We start from the raw sequence: 16,076 nt of genomic DNA, 5'->3' as shown, positions 1-16,076 counted from the left end.
TGGACATCATTTCTCTAGTGATGACCTTCTTTCAATATCAAGGATGTAGATATGAATTATGTGAGTATTATTTGTAATGATTCTTATTTTAATATATTCTATTACACATTCCTAACATTATATTTTTTTTCACAATTATAAGTATCCTCATTGCATCTCTATGGAGATGCAATATGCTTTTTATTATTGTTTCATCAAACCAGTTGCCATCTAGTGTGTTTGGAACAAAAACTCTAAGGTAAAGAAATATTTTATAAACTAATTTAGGCTTGGAGAAATTGAAGTGTACTTAGCACCTTATTTGAATGAGTAAGTACTTGTATTAATTATATTTTAAGTTTACAATAACTTAGTGGTTTCTAAAAATATTAAAAAATATATAATGCACATTGATAACTCCTCGTTATAATTTTGAGGCAATTTCTTTTAGTTCCTTTGTGGTCATTACGTAAGAAAACTACTGAGTTGTCCGTTAGACATTTCATTGACTCATAAGTATTCAATTTTTATGGATACTTTTTTTAATTTAATAAAACAAATAATAATTTCATTATTTTAACTATTTTTGGTTTTATCAATCATTTTTATAGGTCTTTAGATTTAAGGTTGATATTGTGAAGGCTTCCTCTAGTAGCTTGGAAGAAGCTTCAATATATTGCTCCAAAAGTAAGTCAATTGTCAATCAAATAGTAATTATAAATCAATTAAAAATGTATTCTAAATATGAATTATTTATGTTTTTAAATCAAAATAATTACTTTAAATGATTATGCAACAATTTGATGATCGACTAATGTTTAACTTATCTCTATTTCAAATTAATTGTAGGTATTCAAAAATTTAACACCGTTTTCTCATAAAGATATGGAAGATATCCGCAAAAAATGGACATTTTCTTTTCTTGAGCCAAATTTAGGGTTAATTTATGTTTTTGTACATTATTTTCGTTTTTTTGTACATTGTCTAATTTACTTTAAATTAATTATTGATAACATTGGTACATTCTTATAGTAATTGTTCATCATTATTAATTACTCCTTCTGTTTTTTCATAGTCGTTTAAGATTTTTGCACGAGACTTAAGGAAATGATTGATATTTTAGTTTTCAAAAATATTTATTACTTACTTTCCTGTTATACCCTTTATATTTTTTGTTTTTTTTTTTGCATTCAAGTCTTCAGATTGTTGATTTGTGTATACTTATTGTTATTATCCGCTTTTTGAGAAGTCCATGAATTAATCCATTAATTATTAGAATACACATGTGAACTGTAACCTACTCCATTTAATCACACCTTTAAGTAAATTGTACTTTTTGGGTATCCTAATTCCTGAATGAATATTGTGGAAAGAAAAAAAAAATCAAGGATGAATAATATTGTTGGAAATATGTTGCCCTCATAAATGCAACATTAACTTCACATAGGTGGTTGGAGAAGAAATAGGTAGTACATTAGAAATACCACATAGGTGGTTGGAGAAGAATAGGTAGTATATTAGAAATAAATTAACACATTGTTCAGTAAACATACATTAATTATCAAGGGCAAAAATGAAAAAAAATTAATAAGTCATCAATTTTAGAAAAGTGACAATGAAAAAGAAATAAAAAAAATACTACCAAAATGACTATGAAAAAAAACGGAGGGAGTAATGAGTTATTGCTAACTTTAACTTTATTGTTAACTCTTTTAGTTTACTATGTAGTTTAATTTGTAGATTGTTTCAATTTAAATGATAGATATTATATTTTATATAAGTTTCAAAAAAAAAAATTAAAAAAAAATTAGGATATGAAAAAAAGTGCATATTCTATGGCAAGTGTGACCATACCTGTCATAGAATATGCACCTTTTATGGTAGATGTGACGTTACCAATCATAGAATGTTACACGTTCTATGATGAGTATGATCACACTTGCCATAGGTGCACAATCTATGATAGGTATGGTCACACCCTCCATAGAGTCATAGAATGTGTACTTTCTATGGTGGCTTTGGTTACACCTATCATAGAATGTTGGTGTCCCTGTCATTAAATCATCACATTTTGTACCCCCATTATGACGAATGTTGACTACTGAACATTGAAAGTGAACTTTCTATGTCATGTGTTGACCCATCATAAAATATGTAGACAATCTATGTTGCTAGGATTTATGTCACATCTAGAGCCAATATAAAATATCTAAAATAACCAACATAGAATATCACAGCCAGAGTGTTTGTCCCATGTCACTAGAACAAAAGGAAAATTAATTAAATGTTTATAATACACACATATTTTTTAACATTTCTTGAAAATCCCTCTTTTTCTTTAGGGAAGGGGGAAGAAAGAGAGTAGATGAGAATTAATTTGATAGAAAATATGTAGAACATAGTATAGAATTTATAGTTGTTTGGTAGAGTGAAATTAGATGAGAAATAGAGAGAAAATGATATTTTAAAATTACATTTTATATAGTTAGGCTTTTATGTAAAAATATATTATTTAGACAATTATATTTTGACTGTTTACTAACTAACTATTTAGATATTAGTGAGGGGGGTAATATTGTCCAAGTATTTTTTGGTGGACAATTCCACACAAATCCATGCATAAGAGAGTGAACATTTATATCACGATCCATTTGAAGTTCATGAGTAAAAAAAAACAATAGAATATGTTTTGTTCTATCTCCCTTTATGTATTCATCTTTCAATTGTGCAATATATGCAACATTATCTTCATATATACATGCCGTTGTCATTTTTTCAGAAGATAAATCACAAGTTTCTCATACATGTTGAATCACAAATCTTAGCCAAACACATTCACAACTTGCCTCATGTAATGCTAAAATTTTAGCATGATTAGATGAAATGGCTGATATGTTTTTTTATAGATCACCATGAAATGGTTGTACCACCACTTGTAAACAAATATCCTATTTGTGACTTGTAATTATAAAGATCTGCAAATAACTCACATCTGCATAACCATTTAGTTTTGGTTTGGGAACATTTGAATATAATAACCTCATATCCATTGTATCTCTAAGATAACAAAAGATTTGTTTAACTTCATTCCAATGTCTTCATGTAGGTGAATAACTATATCTTGCTAACAAATTAATAGGAAATGCTATATTAGGTTGTGTATAATTAACACGATACACTAGTGCTCCTTATAGTACTGAGATATGGTACTTTGAGACCAAATATTTTTTATCCTTTTCTTGGAGTCTAAATGAATCTTTGTTAATATATCTAAAGATCTTACAACCATGAGAGTGTACAATAGATATGATTTGTCCAGATAAAACCCTTTTAAGCACCTTTATTATGTAAGCTTATTGATGCTTAAGAATTTCATTTTCTAAATATTTAATTTGTAGTCCTAGACAAAACTTTGTCCTTCTTAGATCCTTCATTTCAAATTCTTTCTTAAGGAAATCTATTGTTTTTGAAAGCTCTTTAGGAGTTTCAATAATGTTTATGTCATCTACATAAACTACATTATGGCAAATCCATTTTGAGATTTTTTATAAATATACACGAAAAAATTAGATCATTTTTATATCCTTCTTGTAATAAATATTCACTTAGTAGATTATACCATATACGACCTAATTGCATCTTTCTATTTTTGGTGTACATAGTACTGGTCCAAAATATTTTTTCTTAGCAAGCGAGTCTAATTCTACCTCAATTGCATCTTTCTATTTTGGCCAATCATTTCTTTGTTGATAATTATTGATGGACTTTGGTTCTTGATCCTCAGTATCATTTATTACATTTAGCACTGTATTATATGCAAACACATCATCAATATTAACGTTGGTTTGATTCCATTGTATTTCATTCATGACATTATTTGTTGAGATCTCTTCATTTTCAATAATTTTAGGTACCTGAGTTCCTTCTGAAATTGAAATATTAGTTATGTCAGAGGAATCCTTTTGAATTTTTTACATCCTCAATTTGGTCATTTTGCTCTTTAGTCTTCTTTTTTATTTGAGGATTCTTATCCTTAGAGCCAATTGGTCTACCATGCTTCAAGCGTATTTGAGACTTGTTTGCAGTATTAGATTGTCCAACAGGGACTTCGACTCTAATTGGAGCATTAATTGTTGGTACATATGACTTAGTTACCCTTTTTGAATCTATGAATACATTTGGTAATTAGTTGGGTAGATTTTGCAAATGCATTATCTTTTAAACTTTTAGTTCACATTGTTTTGTACAAGGATCAAGATGAAATAGTGATAATTCATTTCGACTAATATCTTTTTCTAGTTATTTGTGTTCTCCCCCTAATGTTGGGAAAATCAACTCATTTAAATGACAATCGACAAATTGAGTCGTAAATAAATCTCTTATTAATGGTTCAAGATATTTTATTATAGATGGAGATTCATACTCAACATATATTCCCAACCTTCTTTGAGGACCCATTTTAGTTTTTGAGTGGGGGTAATTGAAACATATACAACACACCCAAAGATTCTTAAATGTGAAATATTGGGTTGTTCACCAAAAATCAACTGTAAAGGAGAGAATTTGTGATGACTTGTTGGCCTAATGTGAATGTAAGATTGTATATCCCCAAGTTGACATTGGAAGTTTTGATTTCATGAGTAATGATCATGCAATTAGTTTTAAATGTTTGATAAATGATTCTACAAGTCCATTTTGTGTATGAACATATGCTATTGGATGTTCAATATAAATTCCAATTAACATACAATACGCATTAAAATCATGAGATCTGAATTCACCAGCATTATTCAAATGAATTTACTTAATTAGATAGTTAGGAAAATGAGCCCTTAATCTAATTAGTTGATGCATCAATTAAAACCATAAAATATCTAAATGGTCTACATGGGGGGTGTATTGGTCCACAAATATCACCATGTATCCGTTCTAAAAACAAGATAGATTCATTCCCAATTTTCACTAGTGATGATCTAATTATTAACTTCCCTTGAGAACAAGCGGTACATGACAATTTTTTTTATTAAAGAATCTCTTGGCTCTTCAATAAGTGTTTGCATAAATTTTCAATTATTTTTTCATATCATGATAGACCCAAGGTAACCCAATCGCTCATGTCAAACCCTCAAATTTATTTTAATGTGTATACTTCTAGTTTATAATAGTATGTATTTCAACTGTATTAAGATACATGCAATACAAATCATAGGAAAAAGTGACTAATTTTTTCAATACTTCCTTTTTATTCAAGTGAAGTTTCGTGATATAAAGATATTCTACATATCCTTCATTGTTTGTTTCAATATGATGCCCATTTAAACGAATATCATTGAAACTTAATAAGTTTCTATAAGATTTGGAAAAATATAATACATTTTTAATATGCAAGTTCGTTTCTTTCAAGAAAAATATATTAGCTCTTCCAAAGCCTTTAATTATATTTGTAATACCATATAAAATTAACTTTTCACATTATTGAATGAGAAGACTAAAATTAATACATTAGAACATTCACTTAAGGGAATGAAATAAGGCTAGTTAAAATAGTCTCTTGCATAAAAAAATCTCAATATTTTATTTTAGTCTTCAAGAGAAAATAAACCAACTAAAGATATTTCTTAATCCTTTTTTTAAAAAAATATTGCTACTTCTAGAGCAAAATAGATATATGAAAAATATAATATATTTTTCAAATTGAGAAATCATTGTAAAAATGACATTTTTGTTATATATCTTCAAACATCAATTTAATGTCAAAATTTACACTAATTTTTATATCATCTCATGTATATTATCTACAAATAAATGCTTCAAACAAAAAAAAAAATATTTAAAGACATAACACTAACATTTTATTTTATCATTTTAGGAAATGAATGATACAAGACAAATAATTAAAAAAATATTAAAATTAACTACTAGCAATCATACAACAAATCATATATATATATATATGTGTGTGTGTGTGTGTGTGTGTGTGTGTGTGTGTGTATATTTCCAAAAAAAATCATAGTTCTTTAATGTTTATGTCTTTCTCTTATTAAAATAATGAATCTTTATATTTATAACAAAATGATAAAAAAATTCTTAAAAAAATATGTAATAAAAATATATTTATGTCATTTTTCTAGGCTGACTTTAAAAGGGGGAAATAATGCTAAAAATTAGGAAAATTATTTTTCCTATAAATGTTATATTGAAAAAATTAAGGAAATAAAAGTTGATCATGTTTTCATTAAATTTTGTCATTCCTATACAAATCAAAATCAAATTATAATTCAATGATATCTCCATCAATTCAAATAATGGATGCATAACATTATGGAAACAACTAATATCAATTCTATCAATAGGATTTGAAGTCAAACTCTTGAAGATTTAATAGAACAACATGTAGATTCAATCACATAGTATGCCAATTATTTCAGCCGATTCGGTTAGGAACAATATCAAATTACAAAAGTAGAGAACTTATAACCATTTCAAGAAATCACACATAAACCTAAAAATATTTAGGGATCGCTTCACTATCCACAATTTTTATAATTATCCCAAATATGATTTAATATTGCAATAATTACCTTGAGAAAATTATTTGACTTCTGGAGGTACTCTTATTTATATCAAAGGATCAAACATAATATTTATATCATATATTTATTTCTTTATCTATCATTTTCTTTTTCACATTTTGGAAAAAATTCACTTCCAGTGAAAATTATTTTCTTTTCACTTTTCATATTATTTTCTCACTTCCGGTGACAAAAAATAAATATTCTTTTGTTTTCATTGTTGCACAATTTTCCCACTTCTGGTGAGGAAAAAATATTATTAAAATTATTTTTTTATTTGACAATGTCTTCTAGATCATTGTAAAAATGTTCTTATAATTTTGTTTTCATGATTTTGTCTTCAAGGCCAATTATATTTAAATTTCACAATGATATGAACAATACAAATATTATATGAAATAAATAATGTGAAGAGTATGATTAAAGATAGAATATGAATAAAAATAAAATATCTATCCTTGAAATATGAATTTGAAAAAATATGACTTTCTTCGATAAATTTCTTTTTCACATCTTTGTCTTGCATGTTGCAACACCAATGAAGAAAAGACTATTGTGTTAACTCCAATGAAGGAAAGACTATCGTACTGATAACGTGTTAAAAAAGAAAGAAAAGCAAAGAGAATAAACAAGATAAATATGAGATGGAGAAAAGAATCTAACTAGTGTATTATCTTTGGGAGGGGACTAACCTATTTATAAGTACATGTGGTAGCTGAACAATTATACAAAAAGGAAATTATACAAAAATATAAATGGTAATGATTAATAGTGAATATTGACATCCACTAATTAAGCTAATTATTATTATTCATAACATTTGAAATTTAGAATAAATTTTTTTAAAAAAATACTATTTTACCCTATGCACAAAATTCATTATAGTAAATGATTATTTTATGGACTCTTATGATTTAAATAATTTTTAAGAAAGAAAATTATCACAAAAATAAATTTGTTGTAAGAGTTAAAATATTATTTATTAATAAAATATTACACAAATATTAAAGGAAACCTTTTTGTAAAAAAAAATCAGATTTTATATTTCATAATCAAAATTATAATATTTTGAAGAGAAAAAAGAAAAGGAAAAAGGAAACTATGGGCATAAATTGTATCACATATATGTTATCAAATTATTCTCCATACCCAAAACCTAGAAATAAAAGGAAACAAAAAATTTACCATCCTATAGCTTAAAACAAAGAACTTTAAAGCTACCTAATCCATTTATATTGTTCTCTTGTAATATCGTTTCACAATAATTCACAAAAGGAAATATTATTCTAGGATTACTTTATGCGAGGTATGCTCACTAGTGCAAAAGTAAGAAACTATGTTTGCGTTTTTTCGTCGGACGTAAACATATCCAACATAAAAAAGACGTGGTGGCAATTTTGAAAATAAAGCAAACTTCTTTATGTCGGCCTAAATAGAAGCCGACATAAATTTAAAAATCTACGTCAGATGTAGCTTGTATCCAACGTAGATTTTTAAATTTACGTCGGCTCCTACGTGGTCCGATCGACATAAAAAAGTTTCTTATTTCCCCCCCCCCCCCCTCCCCACTTCATCTTCTTCGTGCGCACGACAATATTTGTACATAATGTTACAGAGACGGTGTTGGATTCTTCGATTACGTATTTTATAGAGAACGTTACAGTGTTTTTTATTTCTCCTTTGGGCGAACGACTTCTGGACATCAGTGGGTGGCTCCTGAGTTTCTGACAGATTGCATTGGGCGCGCATTTGAGGTTAGTATCGAAAATCCTTTCTTAATATATTAGCTAATTTGTTGAAAATAAATGTATTTATTGATCTATTAATAATTTAAGTTGTACTAGTTATCACGTTGTATCATTAAATATAATGATTACTTAAATTATTTAATATTATGAATATTTTTTAAATGAAAACATACGTATGTCATGTGTTAATTTTGCATCAGGAACGAGCCGTTCTCAAACCAGAACGGCCCGTTCTATTTGCACTAGTTGTGTTTCAATTGTGCATCTGGAACGGGCTATTCTGGTTTGAGAACGGGTCGTTCTAGATGCAAAATCAACACTCTATGAGTGCAAGCAGAATAGGCCATTTTGGTTTGAGAACAGACCGTTCCAGATGCAAAATTAACACACTACGAGTGCAAGTAGAACTGGCCGTTATGATTTCAGAACGGGCCGTTTCAGATGCATTAAATAAGGAGGAGGAAACCTTGCCACCTATGCATCTACGTGGCATCCACGTCATTGTTTTATTAGTATATTATACTTAAGTTACTTGAACTTTATTTATCTATTTACTTTATTTTTAATTTGATAGTTTATTTTTATATTTGCGAACAATGAACTTTATTTTTACTTTATTTTTCTATTTAGTTAATTCGTAGTTTTAATAATGAGAGTGTTATTTTTTCAGGGTTTGGCAGATTCGGGGTCTGATAGTGTCAGGAGGGAAGGTAGATCTGTCACCCAATTGTCTGGGTTAACAACAAGACGCATCTCTAAGGACAGGAGACAGGTTGAGGTGGATCCTCATTCTGGCAAGGTGTCAGGCCCAAATGTTGCCAAGTTTAGGAGCTATTTGGGAGTGTTAGCTCGACGTCATGTTTCTATTATTATTCCATCGTGGGATGACGTTGAGGAGGCTGACAAGAATCTCATGTGGCAGGATATTTAGGTATATTCTTGCACATCCCTTCAATATTATATAACTTAATTATGTTATTTATTATTTGTTGTTATTTTGATAGAAAAATTTTGACATTCCCAACACTGAGATCATGACGAAGAAGATGTTATCTGCCCTTGCCACCAGGTGGAGAGACTTCAAGACTTTCTTGACACGGGAGTATGTATTTGGAAAGCGACAAAATGAGACTCCTTATCTAAAGTACCAGATTAGTGACGAGGAGTGGATGCAATTTCATGCTACTAATTTGGACCCTTATTGGCATGTTAGTTATTGATAATTCTTACATTAACACAAATACTTAAGGTATATTTTAATCTCATTTTCTTATTTGCATTATTGGAGGCCAAAAGACTAGCTGTCCAAGAATGACAGAGTAAGAATGATGCACCCCATCTATTGTCAAGAGGGGGATATGAATTAAAAAAGAAGAAACTCATGAAGGCTAGGGCATAGGCATCAAGGGTTGAGTCTGCTGACCTTGTGGATCCACCTCCCTGCTATGAGTTTTGGATAACAGCTCGAACAAAATCAGATGGGCAAATGAATTCTAAGTCTGCAAGGGTCATTGCTGATAAAATAGTAAGTTAAAATATACATACTAACACTCTTAATTTCAACTCATTCAATTCATAAGTGCAGTTTAAGGTATACTTACTTGTTGTTAATATGTTGTAGAAGGGCTTAGTTGAGCAGATCACCCAAGGCTCATTTGTTCCCCATGGTCGGGATGATATACTCACAACGGCCATAGGAAGGCCAAAGCACCAAGGTCGTGTGTTTGGTATTGGTTTTTCTTGGAGTCTCCGAGATTACTTTGGTGCACCACCATCAAGGAGCAATACTGTTGACTCTTGTAGTCAGGAGGCTATGCAGAGAATGGAGATGCAGTTTCAAGAAAAATTGAATAACATGCGACAAGAGTTTGAAGAGAAGTTTGAGATTCTGGCTCGTTTTCAGCAACAGACTGCAGTTGCTAATGATGTTGTTTGAGTCAGCACTAAAGGGAGTTGTATTGCTCTAGATCCCTTAAGGGAGCATACTCACATTGATGTACCAAACTAGTGTGAGTTATATGTTGAGGATGACCCCCCACGAATAGTGGCTATTGGTCGAGTATTTGAGGGTGGCTCAACCATCCATCGTGTCCCTCTAGAGCTAGACTGGACGCAGTTGTGGTTGACCATGTTCAAGATGCTGCTACTCTAGTGTTTTTGCCCAATACAGAGGTTCAACTAGTGGGGCAGGCAACCGGCACATTCTTGGCTTGGCCAAGATGTTTGGTGATGTCGCTTTCACCACAGGTAAAGGTAATTCTATTATTTCTCTTTTATATTGTTATAATTCTATTATTGTTTAACTAATTTTTATCATATGTTTAAGATTTTATCAATATCGTGGTAAGGAGGTAATGAGAGAACCTGTTATTGATGATGTTGATATGGTAGAAGCTGAGGATGATCTCATATCTAGGATTTAACCATATTACCACGATTGAATAAGAAAACAATTCAGATGCAGTGGGACATTAGAGTTTTTGGAGTTGACAACTCTACTTTTCCTCTATCATACAGCTGTGGGCCATGTAAGTGATATTTTCTTTTATGAGTCTAAAATTACAATAATTACATTTAACTTATAATAATTAATTGTGTTAGGTACATGGAAAAATTGAGTGTGGATCAAGCACAAGCACAAGTATATGGATTTATTGCGCCTCAATCCATCCAAAAATCAAGGAACACAAAGGTCCAGATACAACAATATATGCAAACATGAATGAGTGACTCAAGAAGACATATATACATGGCTCCATATATTGAAGGTTATTTTTTTAATTTATTTTTTAATCATGGTAATTTTATAACTCATTTGTTTGTCATACAATGTAGGTCCCATTGGCAGTTAATTGTAATCATTCCTAAGGATTACACTGTGGTGTGGTTTTGTTCACTACATCAAAAGACCAAGCCACGAAATAAAAAGCCAATTACAAGGGTAACTATAATTTTTCATTATGTTTGAAAATTGTAACTATATATATTGTCTAACATCTGTTTTTATTTGAATTAATTAGAATTGTGTCTGGAACTAATATTTTAAGTGGAAGAGCCAGATCAAAGACAGTGCAGTTCATATTCCCTAAGGTTAGCAAATTATTTAATAGAGGCAATAATATTTGAATTTATCAACTTTGCAAATAATATTATTATTTGTTTCTCATTTTAGTGTAATAAGCAACAAGACTCGTTTGAATGTGGCTATTACATCATGTATTGGATGAGAGCCATAGTTTCTGCGGGTATTACTGATTCTTGGGTGGAGGTAACTTATTTCAACATTTATTTAAGTATATTTATTTTTATGAGAATTAACATTGCATGTTAACAACAGTTAAATTAATGTTTCAATTCTTTCAAGATCCATCTCCATTGGCCGAAGAGGATATCACAAAGATAAGAGAGGAATGGGCAAATTTTTTTCTTCAAAGTATAAATTAGTTAGATTTCTAAGTTTAGTTAGTTGGATAGTTAGATATTATATCGTCTCATAGTTTCATAGCAATAGGCAACTTATGTTTTGTAGGTTTTTTAGGATAGTTGGATTTATATTGTCTTAATTTATGATTTTTATTTATACATTATTTTTTTAGGATAGTTGTAAATATAAATTTTGAGATTATTGTGGACCGGTTGAATTTGTATTATGGACTGTATATGCGGGTTTTGGATGTATGAATAATAAATCAAATTTAAAAAAAAACGCATATATTTACGTCGGACATAGCATTGTCCGACATAAATTTACGTTGGGTATGGCCTTAAATGACGTAAATTTATGTCAAACATAGCACAATCCGACGTAAATTTCTGCATCTTTTTTGTGCATGTCTGACAATAATTTTACGTCGGTTCTTGGTGATGTCTGATGTAAATTTACGTCAGCTAGCTGACGTAAATTTATGTCTCCCGCATTGACGTTGGATTTTTTTACGACGTAAAAAGTCTAAAATATCAGACGTAAAATACATTTTTGTACTAGTGGTTGCTGCTGTCTCATTTTTGATATTTGTGAAAATGCATATTAAACTTCTGTATTCGGATTATATGAAATGAAATCAAATAACAAAAAAAAAAAAAAAAAAAAAGATAAACGACATATGTATTGACATCTTAAAAAAAATACAAAACTTAAGAATGATAAATAGAATTATTAACAGAAACCTGAATAAAGTTGAGATAGGAGACTCTCGTATCATGTTGAAATAAGAGTGAGAATGCAATGCAACTTGATATAAAAATTTTCCATTTTTTTTAGAAAATCAAGGTGAGAATTGGAACCGTCCTCTTTTTCTCTCCAATTCCCCCTTTATATTGTCCTTTTATCAAATTTTATTCACGACATTAATGTTAATTTGCACGAAAAAATCAAATCATATAGCGTTTGAATTAAATTATATTTAAATTATTCATATAATAATTGCTATAATATTATTACAGTATTATTTTTTTCACATCAATTGACTCGTTCTATCTATCTTTCTGTTGAAGAAATTATTGTACAAACCACTGAAAACTACAAGAGTGGAATGAAAACGCACAGTATAATAATGATGAACATAGAATAACAATAGGGAAAAAAAACATTCCGGTATGAATGATTATGGTGGGGATGAGTGGAACATCGATGAACGTGTTTGGTTACTTACCACTTTAACTAAAGCTTACTATGACGTGTTTTTCTCTCATATGTAGCTGTCTATGTTGGAAAAGTAAACTAGCTACGTTGTCTTTTCCTTCTTTTTCCCTTGTCATTGAAATTGCACTAAAGTTTGTGGAAGAAATGAAAAACGAGAGCTTTTAGATAAAGACTTAGAAAAATGAATAATTAGAAAAGATATAGTCTATTTGTATGGAGAATTTAAATAGAATAATTTATTTATTTAAAAAATTTTAAATTTTTTTAGGTAAAATATTTTGTTTGGATAGATATTTTATAAAGAATTTAAAATTCAAATATTTGTAAAATTTATTGAAATAATATAATTTTAAATTCTTCCAAAAAAGTAAGAATTTGAAATTTTTCATATTTTTTTCTTATTTCACTTATATATTTTATCTTATTTCTTATCTCTTTATGTACTTAATTATTGAATATTTAAAAATATTTTTAAAATTATTAAATATTTAAAAATTAGTTAATATTTATTTTTATAAAATTTGATTTAAAAATATCAACATATAAATATATTTTAATTTAAAATCAATTTTACCATGGTGAAATCAAATTATTATATCTAACCCAACAATTTAAAATTTGATAAATTTAAATTGACTTATCTAAATAAAATATTTTAACAATGATAGAAATTAAATTCAAATTAATTCAAATAAATTTCTTAAATTTATAAAATTTCACATCTAAACATATTATTAGGGTTTACAATAAGAGTTGCTTTATATGAATCATTCTGCTTATTTAGGTCCGAACCACGACTTGAAACGAGCTGAGTTGGTCTTGACCGCAATATAAACAGGCTAGGTTTTATAAGCTTTTTTTTATATATTAATTTAAATTTTTTTTTTACTCAAACTAATATAACTCGATTAAGAGATAAATAAAAATTGGTCTAGAATAAATTTTATAAGTTTGTATCTTTGCTTCATAATTTTTTATTCTATTGGGATGTATATAAAAGGTATTTATACTTTTGAAAACTTTCAAAAATAATAAAAAAATATATAACAATGAGCTATCAATTAAAAGTATGAGCGGATAAGTAACATTTTATAAAAAAAGATAAAAAAAATAATTAGAGAAGTAAATTAAACAAAAATTACGTGCATCAAAAAGTTTAATTCTCTTTCTTACAGTTATAAATATGGGATCGAAAACAAATATCAACAAAATTTATAATATTAACATATTTTAGTTAACCACTTAATTTTATTGATACTCAAAAATCAAAATAGTCCCGAAGACAATAACGGGTTAATATAATATCTAAAAAGTATATTGAAAACAATATAGAAAAAAGGGAAAAAAATAACATAATATTATAAATCAAACGATCTATAATAAATCCAATCATTTATATGAAATATTTTAAAATTTATTAATTGAATACAACAACTAAATTTAAAATTGAAAGTCTATCGAACTAAATAATTGAAGCCAGATTCCAAATATGCACACAATACTATGTAGGGAGCATTATCAAATGCTTTCTTCATTCTTATATATGGATTTAATTATCTAATTTATCAAGATTAAAAAAATATTTAATTTAGTTAATAATAATAATTTTATCCTATTTACATATATATTTTATTCTATAATAATCATATACTACTTTTCTTTCATGATTAATATTTATATATTTTAAAGTTAATTATAATGTACTCACAGTAATTACTCTCCTAATTAATAATATTTTTTTAATCAATTTATGTATATATTTTTTAAAGAATCTATAAATAATGTATTTTACTAAATTAAGGTAACACACTTTAGAATTATTTTAATTTTAAAAAATTAATATAATTTAATATAAAAACATAATTAATTATTTAATTAAGTTGAGTCTTATAACTTAAAAAAATGAGATAATATATACGGTACATAGTAGTCCTCTTCGATAACTATTTTGACTTCAAATTTAATATAGTTGAATCCTCCATTTTTATTTTGATTTTTTAAGAAAAAGAAAACTAGTAAAATTAATTTAAACTGTTATACCCTGCACCATCTTTCGATAATTATGTTTGATTCATCTTTCAATTGCTTCGTGCACCATTTAAATTACTTCCAAACACTCCTCTTTTTAATATATTTACATTAAATTGGAGTTTTGATCCCCTTACAATATGAAATCTACAATTTTGATATTCTAAATTTTTAGTGTTATAATTTTAACCCCTCAATTTTATAAAATATGCAATTTTAGTTCTTTTATTGAATTTTCATCCTTAAAACTTTAACATTTATCACAATATAGCATTAAATAAATGAGATGACAATTAACACTTGAAAATATTTATATTAAATATTACTTTTAATTCTATTTTTTCTCATAAAAATAGTAAAATATGATAAAAAAAAATGGAAACTAAAAATACAATTTACTCAAAAATATTATCAAATAATAATTTTCATATCAGCTACATAGTCTTAAGTAACGACTAACATTACAACTTTAACAATTAAATTTTGAAATTTTAGAAAGAAAACTAAAATTACAAATTTTATAAAATTGATCTATTAAAATTACAAAATTAAAAATTAAAAAAAATCAAAGTTATAAATGTCATACAATAAAGAGATTAAAAGTATAATTTAACCAAAATTTTAAACTACCCTTATATCCCATCTTTCTCTACATTCTCCATGTCAACATATATAAACCATCTTCAATATCATGAGTGAGTGTGAGCATATAATTCGTTACAAAATCTGACTCCATTGAGAAGCTCATTCAAAGCCAAAAACTAATTCACTATGAGCTTTCTGTCAAATAGATTTTTCGAACCATTCCTAAACATAAATCAATTTGTGAAACTAGCAAGGTCATGATCACGAAACGCGCGCACATATGGATATATTTTCGAAGCATATGTAATATGTTCTGTTTTGTGAATGTGTCCCCTTTGCTTAAGCTTGATTTTTTGGCTTAAGCGGTATTGTAGAAGAACCAATCCTTCTGAAATGGTTATATTTTATTTAGTGATGTTTAGTTAAACAGGGTATAATTAGGGGTATTCATGATGCGATTTTATCCAAGTTTTATCTTAAAATTATCTAAATTAAATAAGAAAATTAAGTGTCATTTGATTT

The sequence above is a fragment of the Cajanus cajan genome, chromosome 1 (assembly GCF_000230855.2).
Source record: "Cajanus cajan strain Asha chromosome 1, NIPB_CcT2T_4, whole genome shotgun sequence".
In the NCBI taxonomy this organism is placed as follows: domain Eukaryota; kingdom Viridiplantae; phylum Streptophyta; class Magnoliopsida; order Fabales; family Fabaceae; genus Cajanus; species Cajanus cajan.
The sequence above is the reverse complement of the archived record's forward strand: the minus strand, read 5'-3'. Positions refer to the sequence as shown.